Raw genomic sequence first — 17,818 nt, 5'->3', positions numbered from 1 at the left:
TTCATAAATCAATTTTCACTCACTTATGCTCCACTTAGTCTAATTATTTTCTTATATTCCAACAAATCCTATGGATAACATAATTACCAAAATACCCTCCTAATAATAGGGTGAACCGCGCATTAACGTTCACATTGACAGTCTGAATGTTCCTTGACGTGAATATACTAGGGGTGGGCGCGGATCAGTTGCGGCCACGAAACCTCCAATCCGCCATCCGTCCGCCAGATTGGCGGATTGGAGAAAATCAATCTGCATCCGTTCGCCAATCCGGCGGATGCGGATTTGGCGGATTGGCAGATGGATACGAATCGGTTTGGTGGTTTGAAATTTTACAAATTTTCAACAAAAAACAAAAAACAAAAAAAAAAAAACCCTAGGCAATGCAATATTTATTCATTCAAATCCATGGTCTAACAACAGTTTAACAAAAAAAAAAGACTTGAAAGAAAATAAACCATTTATTTATTAAACATATAGAGTATTCAATTAATTGTAAAGCTACAGATTAGATTTTTTTAAAGTATAGAGCAACAAGCAACTGAGAAGAGTATTCAACATATAGAGTATTCAATTAAACATAATCTGATTCCATGCGTGATATAGTTTTAACACATTTTGTAGCAGCATATCACGGAAAAATTCTAAATATTGGTTAAGATGAGACTTACAGGAGCTCAAAATGCAGGTTGGTGTGCAACTATTTCAAACATACAACAACCTGAGACAGTAGCAACATGTCATTCATGGATGAGTCATGCCATGAAGTTCTCACCACCTGCATAAGATGTGAGGCGACACCATTAATAGGTAGACATAAGCTGGTGCCATTTCTTCTCAAGCATTAACAGTATACAAACCTTGTTGACTGAAGCCAATTCTAGGAGAGAATCTATCTGAGTATCTGAATGTAATATTAGATTGGACCTTAGAAAAAAGATCAATGGACTGATGGAATGCAAGTGTTGTATTTGATTAATTCAATTGTAGAATACAAGTTTATTTCATTTGAATATATATAAATTGATAAAGTATGATTAGGAAATAAATTGTAGAGCAGCTTTGCAAGTCCAAAGTCACCTGTGCATTTAATATTTATGATCATGAGATCAAAAACTACCTGGAGGACCATATGCATCAATCAAATCATATTCATTCTTTTTGCCTTCTTACCCAATCTGATTTCATTGTCTTTCGTAAGAAATATGTTTGAAAACTCAAAAACATTATTAAACATGATTAATACTCAGAAACATGATTAAACATGACTATTTGATCAATGACAGCCCAAATTTATGATTAATTTAACACAGTCAAAGCCCTAATTAATTAACAGAACACAGTCGAAGCCCTATCAGATTCAGAACACAGTCGAAGCCCTGAAGTGGAGAAGAAGATCTGTACAAAGACAAGAAGAGAAGACAAGAGAAGAAGCCGAAGCCCTAGCCCTAATTACTGAAAAAATAAAAAAATAAAAACACAATCGCCGATCAACGATCAAAGACAAAAAGAGAAGAGAAGAAGAGAAGATTACCTCCTAATCGATGCTTTGATGGCTCGCCGCCACTGTCGTCGATCGCCGATCGTCGCTAGCTAGTAGGCACCACTGTCGCCGACGCCGATCACTTCTCGTCGCCTCCGTTCAAGTGTGTGAGAGAGAGAGAGAGACTTGAGGGGAAATTAGGTAGGCGGGCGGGTCGGGTGATTCATTAGATTTGGCGGATTACCCGCCGCCCACACCCGCCACCCGCAAAAATGTTATTTATTGGCCGCATCCGCCGGTCAAATAGCACGCATACACCCATTATGCCTCGGGCCGGGTCGGGCGGATGGGTCGGGGCGGCAGATCCATTGCACACCCCTAACTGTCAATGTGAACATTCAACCTATCAACGTGAATATTCACATTGTTAAATTTATTTAATGTGAATATTCACATCACCAAGTTCATCAAATGCCTTAATGATTAAGAAATGAAGTTGCACATTTTGTGATAGTGTTATGTATTTTATGATAATGTTATGCATTTTTTTATTTAAACATTTTCTAATCACAAAATGTGTAACAATATCATAAAGTATGTAACATTATCACAAAAATGAGTAATTTTATTTCTCAAACACAAATTGTCATAAGTCTTATCAAAAAAATATGTTACATTTATAACAAAAATATATAATCCGGTGCATGCAATACACATTTTGTGGTATTGTGTATATGCTATAGTAGTATTAAGGGGAATGTTATGGTACACAAAATCTCAAAAAGTGTACTCATCTATATTACACATTTTTGTGATATATGTCATGTATTTTTATGATAATTTTTTTTTTTTTTTGGATATAGTTACGACAATTGTAAATGAATATTTTTGTGGTAATGTTACACATTTTTTGGCTAGAAAATATCTAAATAAAAAATACATAATATTAACGCAAAAATAAATATATTACCACAAAACACGTACCATCACTCTTGAACCACAAATTATCTTAATCCTATAAAAAAGATTATGTAATATTTATCATAAAATTACATATAATAGAATGAATATGATACCATAGCATTTCCCATGTAAATTCCCGTAACCATAAACCTAAATGAAGTTCTCCTTGTACTTACAAATTTACCTACATATAAGTAAATAAATTAAACTAAATTTAAAATCCAATTGAATCAAATATACATGAATAAACATTCACTTTGTCTCAAACTATTTGTTTCGTGCATAATCAAAAAAACTTTAAAATAAAATATTTGATCCATTTGTATTAATTTAGAATATTATAATTGTTGTTTTGTTAGTTATTATTAATCATCTAGTAATTAGGAGTTCTAACATTAGTGAGTTATAGGTTGGGTCACATGTGATGTGGTAGTGGATTGTTATATGTTTACGAAGGTCAGATTTAACTTGATTGAACCAACATTCAGCAGAGGTTTCCCCCTCAAGGTGGGTCTCTTCTTTCCAATTTCTTCTCTTTTTTTTTTTCTTTGTTCTTCTTTTTTTTCAATTTCTTCTTCTTCTTTTTGTCAATTTCTTTTTCTTCTTTATTTATTTATTTGTGTTAATGTGTTAATTTTGTTAAGAAAAGGGGACTGAACTTCTAATTACTAGATAATGAATAATAATAACAAAATAAAACTTATAATATTCTAAAATAATCTGAATTTACCACTTAAAATCAACCTTGCTCTCAAGGTTGAAATACAACTAGATGACATATTTTTTGAAATAAATATTCTATTCACGTATCAAAATTAAAAATAATATATATATATATATATGTTGGAAAATTTATAAAGAGGTAGTTGTGAATTGAAATAGACTCCATTTTGAATGAAAGGGTGTAATCTTTCATGGTGTCTTTTTGTTTTAAAGGAAGGGTCAAACCTCCATTTGAATGAAAGGGTACAAACATTTCATGGTGTCTCTTTATTTTAAAAGAATAGGTATGTCCCTTCTTCATACCTTTTCTATTCAAATTGAATAGGTGCCAACAAAACCTATATAAAGGCAGCCCCATTCCAATTTTGATTGATCCGAAAAATTCAGTCTGAAATTCTTGCCTCTTTGCTATCCATTTTCTTTTAGTGCATTATTCTTCATATAAAATATTAGGAATAAATTTCAAAGAGTTATAGAACACAAGGTTTTAATTCGCTGGACAATTTTGTTCGAAGTGCTTCTAAAAATTTGTGAAGATCATTGTATCCTGGGAGATAGACGCCACTCAACCGTAAGCACCGTAGCAGGGCAAATCTGTCTTAAGGACAGAGTGTCACACACTCGACTTGGTCTTAATTTTAATTCGATTCGATAAATAAATCCGGTATGTTATTTATTTATTTTGTTTGATTTTATTTCAAGTTATTTTATTTACACAGAATATTGTTCCAACAATCTTAAGACAGAACCGAATTATTCTGTTTACAGAATTTTTCGTTTGTTTCCTTTTTTTCATTCTTCGTAAATAATTTCGGAAGAAAATTATTTTCTGTGGATTTACAAAATAATATTCTGGTTGGAAAAATAAATAATGATTATATGCTATTTGACAGATAGTAGTAATATACTGTCTCTTTTCTTTGACAACAACTAGTAGTACGATACTGGTGTCATTAACAATTCAGAATATATTTTTGTGGAATTTTTCAGAAATTAATTTTGGGTTTTAGAAATTATTTTACGAGTTTTCATTATTTAAAATTCTGTTTTAGTATTTTAATTATTGAAGTGCTATAGAAATTAATTTTCTGTGTGGAATTAATTTGGTTGAATAAAATTTTATTTTATTTCCAAATTAATTGAAAAATAAAAGTTATTTTCTTATTTCTTTTATTTTATAGAATTTAATTTCTTGTGTGAAATTAATTTGGTTAAATAAAATTTTATTTTATTTCCAAATTAATTGAAAAATAAAAGTTATAGTTTTTATTTCTTTTATTTTACTGAATTTATTTTTCTGTGTGGAATTAATTTGTTTAAATAAAATTTTATTTTATTTTCAAATTAATTGGAAAATAAAAGTTACATTCTTGTTTCTTTTATTTTTACAGAATTTAATTATGTGAATTTGGTTTAATATTCTGTGTAGTGAAAATTATAATTATAATTTTATTTTATAATTTAGAATTTATGGCTACTAAAACTGGTCAAACTTATGTTCAAACCAGTACTGGTATGGTAATTGCCATTACGCCAACTTCTCCTTATGTTGGGACTATGCTAGTGAATCATGGTGGAAAACCAGAGAAGCTCTTAGGAACTATTTTTAAAAGATGGCATTAAAGAATGCTATCTAAAGGAGAGAAAACTGGGAAGTACAAGTTTAATGGCATGTGTTACATTTGTAACAAAAAGGGACATCGGGCCAAAGATTGCCGTTACAAACGTAAAGGCAAAGGAAGATCAAGTAAGAAGGTTGCTAATGCCAAAATGATCGAAATGGATAAAATTTCCAATGGTGTAGATGTCATCAATCTTTCTGCAGTTGTTTCCGAGGCAAATCTTGTCGGAAATCCTAAAGAATGGTGGGTGGACACTGGTGCTACTCGCCATATCTGTGCCGACAAAAAGATGTTCACATCTTATTCTATAGTGGACAATGGTGAACAACTTTTTATGGGCAACTCCTCAACTTCTAAAGTTGAAGGACAAGGAAAGATTATTCTGAAAATGACATCAGGAAGGGAACTCACTCTCAACAATGTGCTGCATGTATCGGAAATTCGCAAGAATTTAGTTTCCGGATCATTGTTGAGTATAAATGGGTTTAAGCTAGTTTTTGAAAGTGACAAGTTTGTACTTACTAAAAACGGGATGTATGTAGGAAAAGGTTACATGTCTGATGGCCTTTTCAAGATAAATGTAATGACCGTTGTACCCTCAGTCATTAATAAAAATACATCTTCTTCTTACTTGCTTGAGTCTTCAAATTTATGGCATGGTAGACTAGGACATGTTAATTATGGATCTTTGCGTAGATTAATTAATATGGAATGTTTACCTAAATTTAACATTGATTCAAATCATAAATGTGAAATTTGCGTTGAGGCAAAATTATCTAAAACTCCTTTTCATTCAATTGAAATAAATACGGAACCACTTGAATTAATTCATAGTGACATTTGTGATTTTAAATCAATTCAAACTAGAGGTGGAAAAAAGTATTTTATCACTTTTATAGATGACTATACTAGATATAGTTATGTTTATTTAATTCGAATCAAGGATGAAACTTTGGAAACTTTCATTCAATATAAGAATGAAGTTGAGAATCAACTTGGTAAGAAAATCAAGAAAGTTATAAGTGATAGAGGTGGTGAATATGAATCACCTTTTGGTGAATTTTGTAAAGAACATGGAATAATTCATCAAACCACTGTTCCTTACTCAACTCAGCAAAATGGAATTGCTGAAAGGAAAAATAGGACTTTAAAAGAAATGATGAATGCCATGTTAATCAGTTCTGGATTACCTCAGAACTTATGGGGGGAAGCAATACTTTCTGCTAATTATATTTTAAATAAAGTACCCCGAAAGAAAGTGAGTCAAACACCTTATGAAATGTGGCATGGTAGAGTACCATCCTACAAATACTTAAAAGTGTGGGGGTGTTTGGCTAAAGTGGCTATTCCTAGTCCTAAAAAGACTAAGATAGGTCCTAAGACCATTGATTGCATTTTCATTGGTTATGCCAAGAATAGTAGTGCATATCGGTTTTTGATTCATAAATCAGAACATTCCGAAATGCATGTAAATACTATTATTGAGTCTTGAAATGCATCATTCTTTGAACATGTATTTCCAAATAAAACTGGACAAGAGACTAGTAATAATAAGAGATCTTTTGATATTATTACTAGTAATGATCAAGAACATGATCAAGAGCAAGAGTTAGACCAAAATGAGGAAGAAGAACCTAGGCGTAATAAACGTGCTAGAACCTCAAAATCTTTTGGTCCAGATTTTCTAACATTTTTGTTAGAAAATGAGCTTTTAACTTTTAAAGAGGCTATGTCCAGTCCTGAAGCTCCTTTGTGGAAAGAAGCTGTCAACAGTGAAGTTGAATCCATCTTGCAAAATCACACTTGGGAATTAGTGGACTTGCCACCAGGTTGTAAACCTCTTGGGTACAAGTGGATTTTCAAAAGAAAATTGAAAGCGGATGGATCAATTGACAAATACAAGGCAAGACTTGTGGTCAAAGGGTTTAGACAAAAAGAATGTCTTGATTACTTTGACACATACTCACCAGTTACTAGAATAACATCCATTAGAATGCTAATTGCCATTGCATCTCTATATAATTTAGAAATTCATCAAATGGATGTAAAAACCGCTTTCTTAAATGGTGAGTTAAATGAAGAAATTTACATAGAACAACCAGAAGGGTTTTCTATTCCAGGAAAAGAAAAGAAAGTGTGTAAATTGGTTAAATCATTATATGGCTTAAAACAAGCGCCAAAGCAATGGCATGAGAAATTTGACAAGGCAATGATGTCAAATGGATTTAAAATTAATGAGTGTGACAAATGTGTTTATATTAAAAACACATATAAAGGTTATGTCATTGTATGTCTTTATGCAGATGATATGCTCATCATTGGTAGTAATAATGACATGATTAAAACTACCAAGAAAATGTTGAATAAACATTTTGACATGAAGGACATGGGCATTGCTGATGTAATACTTGGTATGAAAATTACCAAAAACATCAGAAGGATATGCTTTGTCACAATCTCATCACATTGAGAAAATACTTGACAAATTCAGCAAAGATGATGATCATCTTGTAAGAACACCTGTAGATATTCATTTGTATCTCTCTAAGAATGTACAGGAAAGTATTTCTCAATTAGAGTATGCCCAAATTATTGGAAGCTTAATGTACTTGATGAACTGCACTCGCCCAGATATAGCTTATGCAGTAAGTAAATTAAGTAGATATACGAGCAATCCGGGAGTAGAACACTGGAAAGCAATTATAAGGGTTCTTAGATATCTCCGATTTACTTGTAACATTGGGCTTAATTATACTAGATATCCAGCAGTACTTGAAGGATACTGTGATGTAAATTGGATATCGAATACAAGAGACTCAAAGTCCACTAGTGGGTATGTCTTTACTCTTAGTGGGGCGGCTGTATCTTGGAAATCTTCCAAACAGACTTGTATTGTTAGGTCTACTATGGAATCTGAATTCATAGCTTTAGACAAAGCAGGGGAAGAGGCAAAATGGTTTCGCCACTTCCTTGAACATATTCCAATATGGCCAAAACCGGTGCCTGCTATATGCATACATTGCGATAGTCAATCAGCAATTGGTAGAGCACAGAGTCATATGTATAACGGTAAGTCTCGACACATTGGTCGTCGACATAATACCATAAGACAACTACTCTCTAATGGAATTATGTCCATAGAATATGTTAAGTCTAAAGACAACATAGCGGATCCACTAACCAAAGGGTTAGCAAGAGAGTTAGCTGAGAATTCATCGAGGGGAATGGGACTAAAGCCTATTAAATAAGAGTTACCACAATGGCAACCCAACCTAGTTGACTGGAGATCCCAAGATCTAGGTTCAAAGGGACAACCGAGTTGTGAATGACTCAGAAGGATCACTGGGGAGTCTATCTCCTACCCATTTCTTTGATGAAATAGTGATGTCTGCAGCAGTTTAGGTTAAGTAATACTTTTAATGATTCTTATATCTAGGTAAACCTAGTGGAGTATGGCAGGATACTTTTCATAAGAATCACCTATGTGAGTGTGAACTGGGCCAGCTCTATAAGATTTGTGAAGGGCTACAAGTCTTTAGAGCACTCATGAAAGACTAGGTTGTTCAGGGCCAAAATGAACACAATAGTGAGAACTAAACTGTGTCTGGAGATATACTGTGTGAGTTCTATTGTCTTGGTTTACACAAATGGCTGAACATTTCAAGACATCATGTTCACTGGTTAGCTAGTAAATCCGATAATATCTCACAAGGGAATGTTCAAAGCCAAAAGCTACCTATCCTTTGCAGAATATTTCCAATTCTGTACTCTCTGTATTTACATCATGTTGTTGCATTTTCTCTCTGTCAATTTCATTCATGTGGGAGATTGTTGGAAAATTTATAAAGAGGTAGTTGTGAATTGAAATAGACTCCATTTTGAATGAAAGGGTGTAACCTTTCATGGTGTCTTTTTGTTTTAAAGGAAGGGTCAAACCTCCATTTGAATGAAAGAATGCAAACCTTTCATGGTGTCTCTTTATTTTAAAGGAATAGGTATGTCCCTTCTTCATACATTTTCTATTCAAATTGAATAGGTGCCAACAAAGCCTATATAAAGGCAACCCCATTCCAATTTTGATTGATCCGAAAAATTCAGTCTGAAATTCTTGTCTCTTTGCTGTCCATTTTCTTTTAGTGCATTATTCTTCATATAAAATATTAGGAATAAATTTCAAAGAGTTATAGAACACAAGGTTTTAGTTCGCCGGACAAATTTGTTTGAAGTGCTTCTAAAAATTTGTGAAGATCATTGTATCCTGGGAGATAGACGCCACTCAACCGTAAGCACCGTAGCAGGGCAAATCTGTCTTAAGGACAGAGTGTCACACACTCGACTTGGTCTTAATTTTAATTCGATTCGATAAATAAATCCGGTATGTTATTTATTTATTTTGTTTGATTTTATTTCAAGTTATTTTATTTACACAGAATATTATTCCAACAATATATACATATATATCCATTAAAAAGTATCATATATTTCAAACAATTTAAATCAAAGATAGTATTGTTAATTGCAACTCATTTGTGATATGATTCTCACTATTATTGAAAATTAAAAAATAATTTATTCATAAATCATTTTTCACTCGCTTATGGTCCACTTTTAAGTTATGTTTTATATTCCAACAAGTCCTATGAATAACATAATTACCAAAATATCTCTAATATTAATAGGATGAATTGTACATTAATGTTCACATTGACTGTCTGAATATTCCATGATGTGAACATACACAGTCAAATGCAACATTCACACTATCAACGTAAATATTCACATTTTCAAAGTTATTTAACGTGAATATTCACATCACTAAGTTGCTAAATGTTCAAAAAATATTTGTAAGAGTAAAATTGTTCATAAAATACCTTAATGGTTGAGAAATGAAATTGCACATTTTGTGGTAGTGTTACGTATTTTATGATAGTGTTATGCATTTTCTTATTCAAACATTTTCTAATCACGAAATGTGTAACATCATAAAATACGTAACATTATCACAAAAATGCGTAGCTTTATTTCTCAAATATAAATTGTCAACTCCTACAAAAAAATATGTAACATTAATCACAAAAATATATAACAAGATGCATGCAATACACACTTTGTGGTATTGTGTATTGTGTATATGCTATAGGAGTATTAAGGGGAACGTTATGGAACACAAACCTCAAAAAGTGTACGCATCTTATATTACGTATTTTTGTGATATATGTTATGTATTTTTATGATAAATTTTTTTTTTTTTACTAGAGTTACGACAATTGTAAATGAACATTTTTGTGATAATGTTACACATTTTTTGGCTAAAAAATATTTGAATAAAAAAATATATAACATTACCAATAAAATAAATAATATTATCACAACATACGTACCATCACTTTTAAGGCTATGTTTGGCATAAATGGTTCGGGTTAAAATAGCTACAAACAGACAACATTGGTTAAAAAGTCAATAAGACAAAATGTCACATCCAAATCATAATCATTTCATTTTTTTTTTAAAAAAAAAAAAAAAAAAAACCAAAAAAGTCTATCACAAACGAGGTTTTTTAGCCCCAAACTGACCTCGTTTAGCATGCAACACTTTTAGCCTAATACTCAAAATGTTATTAAAAAAACCAAAAAACCTATAATCGATACGAAAAAATCAATAATTTCAATTTCTCTCTATTTTTTACGTCTTTTAGCTTGATTGAATCAACATTCAACAGTGGTCTCCCCTTGGAGGTGGGTCTCTTCCTTCCAATTTCTTCATTTTTTAATTTTTTTTTTCAATTTCTTCGTCTTTTTGTCAATTTCTTTTTCTTATTTATTTATTTATTTATTTGTGTTAGCGTGTTAATTTTGTTAAGAAAAGGGGCCTGAAATTCTAATTACTAGGCCTTTATTTGGCATGGGACGAAACTGATGTTAGGGTTAAAATAATCATAAAAATATAAAATAAATAAAAAAAATTAATAAGATAAAGTGTCACATTTAAATTATAATAAAAAAAAAATTTCAAAAAGCCGACCACAAATGAGATTTTGAGTCTCAAACTAAAAACATCAAAAAGTCAATATAGTTCCCAAACGAAGCCTAGATAATGAATAATAATAGCAAAATAATATTCTAAAATAATCTGAATTTACCCCTTAAAATTAACCTTGCTCTCAAGGTTGAAATACAACGGGATGCCATATTTTTTGAAACAAATATACTATTCACTTATCAAAATTAAAAATAATATATATATATATATATAAACACCCATTAAAAAGTATCATATATTTCAAACAAGAGCAATACTTTGCCCCGAATGGCTCGAATTTCTGTTCACCGATCGTCCGGATCATCCGGCAAAAGGGTTGACAGTCGCGGTTGTCATTGACAACTGCAGTAGACAAGTGTTTCATCCGATCGTCCGGTAGGTCGTTCGGTTAACAGAAATTCGAGCCACTCAAGACAGCTCAATTCGAGGCACTAAGAATTTCCCTTCAAACAATTTACGTCGAAGATAGTATTGTTAATCGAACTCACTTGTGATATCCAAATCCGTAGATCTACGTTTACATTGTCATGGTTCACGGTTGTTGTCCTTGAAATTCTATAGGAAAAATTGTCAATAACAGATCTGTTTAAGTACGATCCGAATCTATCGATCCAAGTGTTATTACCTTGAATTGCAAAAAAAATAATAATAATAATTAAAATTAAAAACTCACAAATGAAGTGACGGATCTGATGTGTTTTTCTTCTTTTGTGTTTTCGCGGTTCTCAATCTATGCAGTGGGCTTGAATCTAACATCATAATTGACCTAGAAATTGTACCGCCTCTGTCTTCAGGAAAAGTAGATCTCATAACTCATCTCTACTGATATATAAAGCGCGGATGTAAATTCCTTGGTTCCTGATGAAATTACCATTTTCCCTTTCATTTGGGCTTTCAACCTCATTTGCTTCAAAGGGTTTAACCCTTGGTTTGGCATTGACATAGTCAATTTTTTTTTATTGGAACTTTTTTAATCTAACTTTTTTAGTCTGGTTTGGTTTGAATTTTTTGACTTTGTAAGAGAAAAAATGTAATAATTATGATTTGGATGTGACATGTAACGCCCTCAAAAATAAACCCATTAATTATATGTATCATCAGCATGCAATGTTAGAGAGGAAACATTTCATTATAATATTCATCAGAGTCTTACTAAATAAAAGCATTACATGTAACCTCAAATTAAATGCCCTACAGGCTTACATCTTTCCAAGCCAACACTTGGACAACAAAGTATGAGTTCTAACTCAAATCCAAATAAAGCCCTAGGCTTGAGTGTTTACATGTACTAACAAATAAAAACAAACAACTGAAAATAGTCTTCAAAATCCAAGTCCCTTCCAAGCTAAGTCCTTGGAGGTAGCTTATCACCTGAACCTGAAAATGATGTTCCCATATAGGGTGAGCCACAGCCGAGTAGAAATATACTAAACCAAATATAAGCAATGAATAAAGCAATAGCATTCAATAGATGGTTAACCAAGATAATCAATTACAACATTATCCAGTCTCATGACACTATTGTCAATGACACATTCCACTTTCCAACATTATCAACATGGCTCAGAACCTGGCCAAACTTACAACAGTGAATCATATATATCATATTCGCATTCTTCCAATGTCAACAAACAAATGAGACTCAAGCTCAAATCAAAACACTTCATACTTCCAGTTTGATACACATTTTAGTGCTGTATCAATAAAAACACTTCAATATAAATAAGCACACATAAAAGTGATGCTAATGGAGTCCATCCCCTATCTCCTCCCAAACAAAATCTGGTTTAGAGGTCCATCCCCTATCTTCCTCTAAACCGTGGAGTACATCCCCTATCTCCTCCCACACAAAATAATGTATGTAAACACATAACATATAACACACAATCAATACACATAATGTCTGTATTAATTCAGCAGTCAAAATGAATGACTCAACCAATGTGATTAGTTTCAGTTATCCCTAATCCACATGCAATGTCTACAACAATCACGACTATCCTCCACCGATAGCCCAAAACAGTTATTTCTAGATTTGGAAATAAATATATCAACAATTCAATAGGCGAGTGATTTAAATTATCCATCTACACCATTTAATCAATGAATTCCTCAATTTCATGAATTTAACCAAATTCCCCAATTCCCTTAAATTAATTATACAAATTAATTAATTAATACAACTAGGGTTTTTCCCAAAATTATCAAAGTAACCCCAACATATCAATATACCAAAACTTAGAACAAAACCTATAAAATGGAGTAGGAAATCCCTACCTCGAAGAAAACAACCCAAATGGAGAAGACAGAGATGAATACCCAAATACCAATGTGCTCCAAATCGCCAAATGTTCAGATTAAATGAAAGCCCTCGACTCCCTCTATCTTTTTAATAAAGCAACTAGGGTAGAAACACACTCTAAATAGATCAAACCTAAGAGAGAAGGTGAGTAGGGAGAGAGAGAAGTCGGACCTAGGGTTTGGAATCAAAAAGAAGATGAAAAAGACTGATCAAAACCCGCTGCTGCGTATATAAACTGGACAGGCTCGCTCGAGCGAATACATGGTCGCTCGAGCGACCAGACACAAGAAAAGCTCGCTCGAGCGAAGAAAAGCTCGCTCGAGCCAAGAATGCAATGCTTCAGGTCTGCAACCCTGGAGCACGCTCGAGCGACAGAATGCTCGCTCGAGCAAGGAACTCGAAAACAAACACCTCTCTCGCTCGAGCGAAGAAAATCTCGCTCGAGCGACTATACACTGCCTTCAGGTCTATACCAGATGCAATCGCTCGCTCGAGCGAAGAAAATCTGGATCGAGCCAGAAGACACAAAATACAAACCTCGCTCGAGCGACCAAACCCTGGCTCGAGAGACCAACCCAAAAACTAGACAGCAACACTTGGTTTACGAACCCAACCAACCTGAAACAAACCTGCCCAACACATCCAATAACTCCAAATGAGAAAATAAAGGACGACAACAACAATTATTCAATGACAGAATAGCCGGAACCTAAGTCCGGATACTATAATCAAATGGGAAAAGACCGGGGTCGCTATATGACATTTTATTTTATTGACTTATGGAGCCTATTTTGAACTTTTATATTTTTTAAACCCAAAATGAAAACTAAACGAGGGCTAAGATCATCCCCATCTCTCCCCTAAACCCATCCCTTACCTATTTTAAGGGGTTAAAATCTCTTTCTACACCTCTATCAGCTCCCCTAAACAATTCCCGAAATTAACGTTTACTATAGTGGCTCCCTATTTGTAGGGAGTCACTCCATTACATATATATATATATATATATTATTTTTGTTTTTTTTTACTTTGCTTTGTTTATGGACTGCAGTACACATTTATGATTTTTATTATTTTAAATTTATAATTAAAAATTATATTTTAATAAAATAGAGAAAAAATAGGGAGTTTATTAATAGAATAGGAAGAAAAAAGAAGTCTGTTAGGGGAAGTAAATGAAAAAGTGATTTTTAAAATAAGGAATGAATTTTTTAATAATATTTTAATGTAAAATTTAGAAAATCTGATAAGGATGCTCTAAGTCGAATTTCGCTTTGTGGAGGAGGCCATATGCTTTCACTTGTCTTCTCTTTGGCAGAGAGACCACCTCCCTTATTTCTGTCATTTCCCTTTCTCTCTTCGTCTTCTCTCTCTCTCTTTGATCACCATTGAAGTTTAAGCTTTGAGCTTCAATGGAGTTACATCAGTGGGCTTTGGGCATTATTCGAGACAGAGCAGTTGATTCTTCAAACTAGGTCTATTTATATAAACCTTTACAAATATAGCGATCCCGGGTTTACCCTTGTTGTACAGTGATCCGGACATGTGTCCGTGGATGTTGGTATTTGTTTATTATCTAGTTTGCATCCTCTTTACTTTGTATATTGAGTTATGGGATGTGTTGGGCAGGTTTGTTACAGGTTGGTTGTGTTTGGGAGCCTAGTGTTGCTGCCCAGATTTTTGGCCCTTCGCTCGAGCTAGGAGTTTGTCGCTCGAGCGAGAGTGAGGTTCGTGTCTGGTGGGTCGAGCCAGAGTGGCTTCGCTCGAGCGAGTGCTGCGTCTGGTTCTGGACCTGAGAGTTGCCTTTCTTGGCTCGAGCGAGCTTCCTTCGCTCGAGCGGTCTGGGTTTTTCTTCGCTCGATCGAGAACTTATTGGCTCGAGCGAGAGTTTCTGTGTCTGGTCGCTCGAGCGAGCGTGTTTTATATCAGCGGACAGTAGCGTTTTGAAACATCAGTTTTTCACTTCATTTTTCTTTCAAACCCTTAATCCGAGACCCTCTCTCTCTAAACTTACACCCTCTCTAAGATTTGATCTCCCTAGAGTGTGAATCTAGCCTAGAGCCTTTGTTAAAAAGATAGAGGGCGTTGAGAGCTTTGATTTAATCTGAAAAAGTTTGGATTTGGAGCAAGTTGATCTTCGAGTCTTCATCTCCTTTTTGGCTTAAACTTCGAGGTAGGGATATCCTACTCCTCTCTATGGATTTTGTCTTTAAATTTTGGTATTTTGAGATGTTGGGCTTGGCTTGGTAATTTTGTGAAAGTTTGGGGCTTTTGTGTAATTTTACAAAAGTTGGGGTTTTATTCATAATAAACCTAGATGCATGTTTGGCATGGAGAAATGGAATTGATGTTAAATCGTTGATGAAAATGGGACCTTAGGGTTGAAATGGCAATTATGGAAATTGGCCTAATTACATTGTTTGATTAATTGGGATAATTAATGGTGAGAAATGAGGACATGAAATGTTGATTGAATATCCATTTGTGCATTTATTTTCTGTTTAGAAATAACTGCTTTGGGCTATCGGTGGAGGATAGTCGTGATTGTTGTAGACAATGCATGATGATTAGGCAAACTGAAACTAATCAATGAAATGTGTCATGGAACTTGACGGTTGATAGAATACATTAACTGTATGTATTGGGTGATTGTATATAGAACCAATGTGTTTATATACGTTATGTGTAGAGGAGGAGATAGGGGATGTACTCCGCGGTTTAGGGGAAGATAGGGGATGTACCTCTAAACCGGATAGTGTTGGGAGAAGATAGGGGATGAACTCCGTAGACACAGCTCATATGCTTGTCTAGAGAAGTGAAGATAGAGCTTATATGCTTATCTTAGTAAAGTGTGGATACAGCTTATATGCTTATCTGTGAATGTGGGATTTTGTTGTTATACATATCTGTTGAGAATGTGGATATAGCTTATATGCTTATCTGAATGTGGGATATAGTTTTTATACATATCTGTGGAAATGATGATAGAGCTAGCATGCTTATCTGTTGAAAAAGGGAAAATGAAAGGTAACTTAGACTCATAAGTCGTATGACATAAATGTGTAATTTATGTGAATGTATCTGTGTTAGCCATCTATCAATTGCTAATCTTTTAGTCATTGTTCATGGTTGGTTTAGTGTATTTCTACTGGGCTGTGGCTCACCCTATATGGGAATATCATTTTCAGGTACAGGTAGCATGCCACCTCCAAGGACATAGCTGGGAGGCTAGAGGCGGACATACTTTGTCGCTTAACTTTTGATGTATTACATGTAACTTCAAGCCAAGGGCTTAATGTGTAAACGAGTTAGTACTCTTTTGTTGTAACCAAGTGTTAACTTGGAAAGCTGTAAGCCCGTAGGGCATTTTGTTTTGATGTTAACATGTAATACTTATGTAATGGAACTCAAATGAATAAAAGAATGTGGTTAGTTTATATGTAAATGCATGTCTTATCTGATGGGTTTAATGTTGTTATTTCGAGGGCGTTACAACAAATTAGTGATAAACTTTACAAATTTTACTAATTGAAATGACTTTTCTATGAGTTAGTAATTTCTTTTGGGGAAGAACACTGATTTATAAATTCACCTAATTTTTTTATTTATTTTATTGTTATCCCTCAACTCCTCTCTCTAATACTTATCAAGGTGTCTTCAATCATGGAGATCGAGTGTGCGTTGCAGTTTCCACAATACCATGTGGATTCAGATCTCTAAGATATTAGATACGTTTTTGAAATTCAAATGTGTCTAGTGTTTTTAGAATTCTATGCTTGTGTTGTTTGATCGGCAGGTATAACCTATAAAAATAGAAGTAAAAATAAAAAAGAGAGAATTTTTCTATAAATCTTAGTTCTAGACGAATTTTAAACATAATTTGGTCTATATTGTATCTCTAGAGGAAATTTTACAACTTTTAAAAATCTGGGCATAATTTCTTCTCTAATGATATCATTCTTTTTCTTTTTCTTTTTAATCTTAATTTTGGATATTTAGAATATAGCTTAGTTGCATCAAGCCCTTTTCTTTTTGTCAAACCTTTAAAAAAAAAAATCCTTTTTTAGATTTTTAATATATTTTGATCCACATAATCTGATTTGCTTTTGGAATTGAATCAACTGCGTTATTGATAACCACTGGAAATAAGAACCTCAAAATGAGATATTGAATTAACTCACAATTAAACATGGTCACAATTGCCGTAATAGTTTTAGTAGAGACTTTGGGCAAATTATAACCTCTTTTCTTGTATACTCTTTTGTTATGAACCTACTTAAAGTTCAAATTCTTGGTAACCGGAGAATTATGTGTTTGAATAAATTGGTACTGTTCTTCAAATGTCTTAGGGTCTTTTGATTTCTTTGTTTTCAGAGGATCTTTGTTTTGATTCACATTTGTCTCCTATTTTCCCAACATTGAAGAAACTCTAATGTCTATTTTGATATTTTAATGTTATTGCAGCCTCCGAATTGTTTAATTGGATTTAGCAGGTAAGATGACATTATTTCTTCCAAGAGCTCTTGTCCCAAATATTTGAGCTTGCCACCATTCACATTAGTAGGTAAGTTTCTTTCTTAATTTTATGATAATATAATTTTGGAGTAGTGGTAATAGAGAAGTTATGCCTTACATTCTCTAAGTATTTACGAATAATTTGGAAATGGTTTAATATATTAATAAAAT

At 33.3% G+C, this 17,818-nt stretch overlaps 1 protein-coding gene across 1 annotated transcript in view; it reads left to right on the top strand.

Moving 5' to 3' along the window:
• The window catches only part of LOC145792728 (E3 ubiquitin-protein ligase RHF1A-like), a 43,841-nt gene extending 27,483 nt beyond the window's left edge, over positions 1-16,358 (top strand). The window contains exon 10 of the mRNA XM_082874075.1: positions 16,321-16,358. The gene's annotated coding sequence lies outside the window, so the exon portion shown is untranslated. The remainder of the gene's footprint in view (positions 1-16,320) is intronic.
• Positions 16,359-17,818: the final 1,460 nt, after the last annotated feature.

This window comes from Camellia sinensis, chromosome 6 (assembly GCF_055761805.1).
Source record: "Camellia sinensis isolate YWXY chromosome 6, ASM5576180v1, whole genome shotgun sequence".
In the NCBI taxonomy this organism is placed as follows: Eukaryota; Viridiplantae; Streptophyta; class Magnoliopsida; order Ericales; family Theaceae; genus Camellia; species Camellia sinensis.
This window is presented reverse-complemented; position numbering and strand designations above follow the sequence as displayed.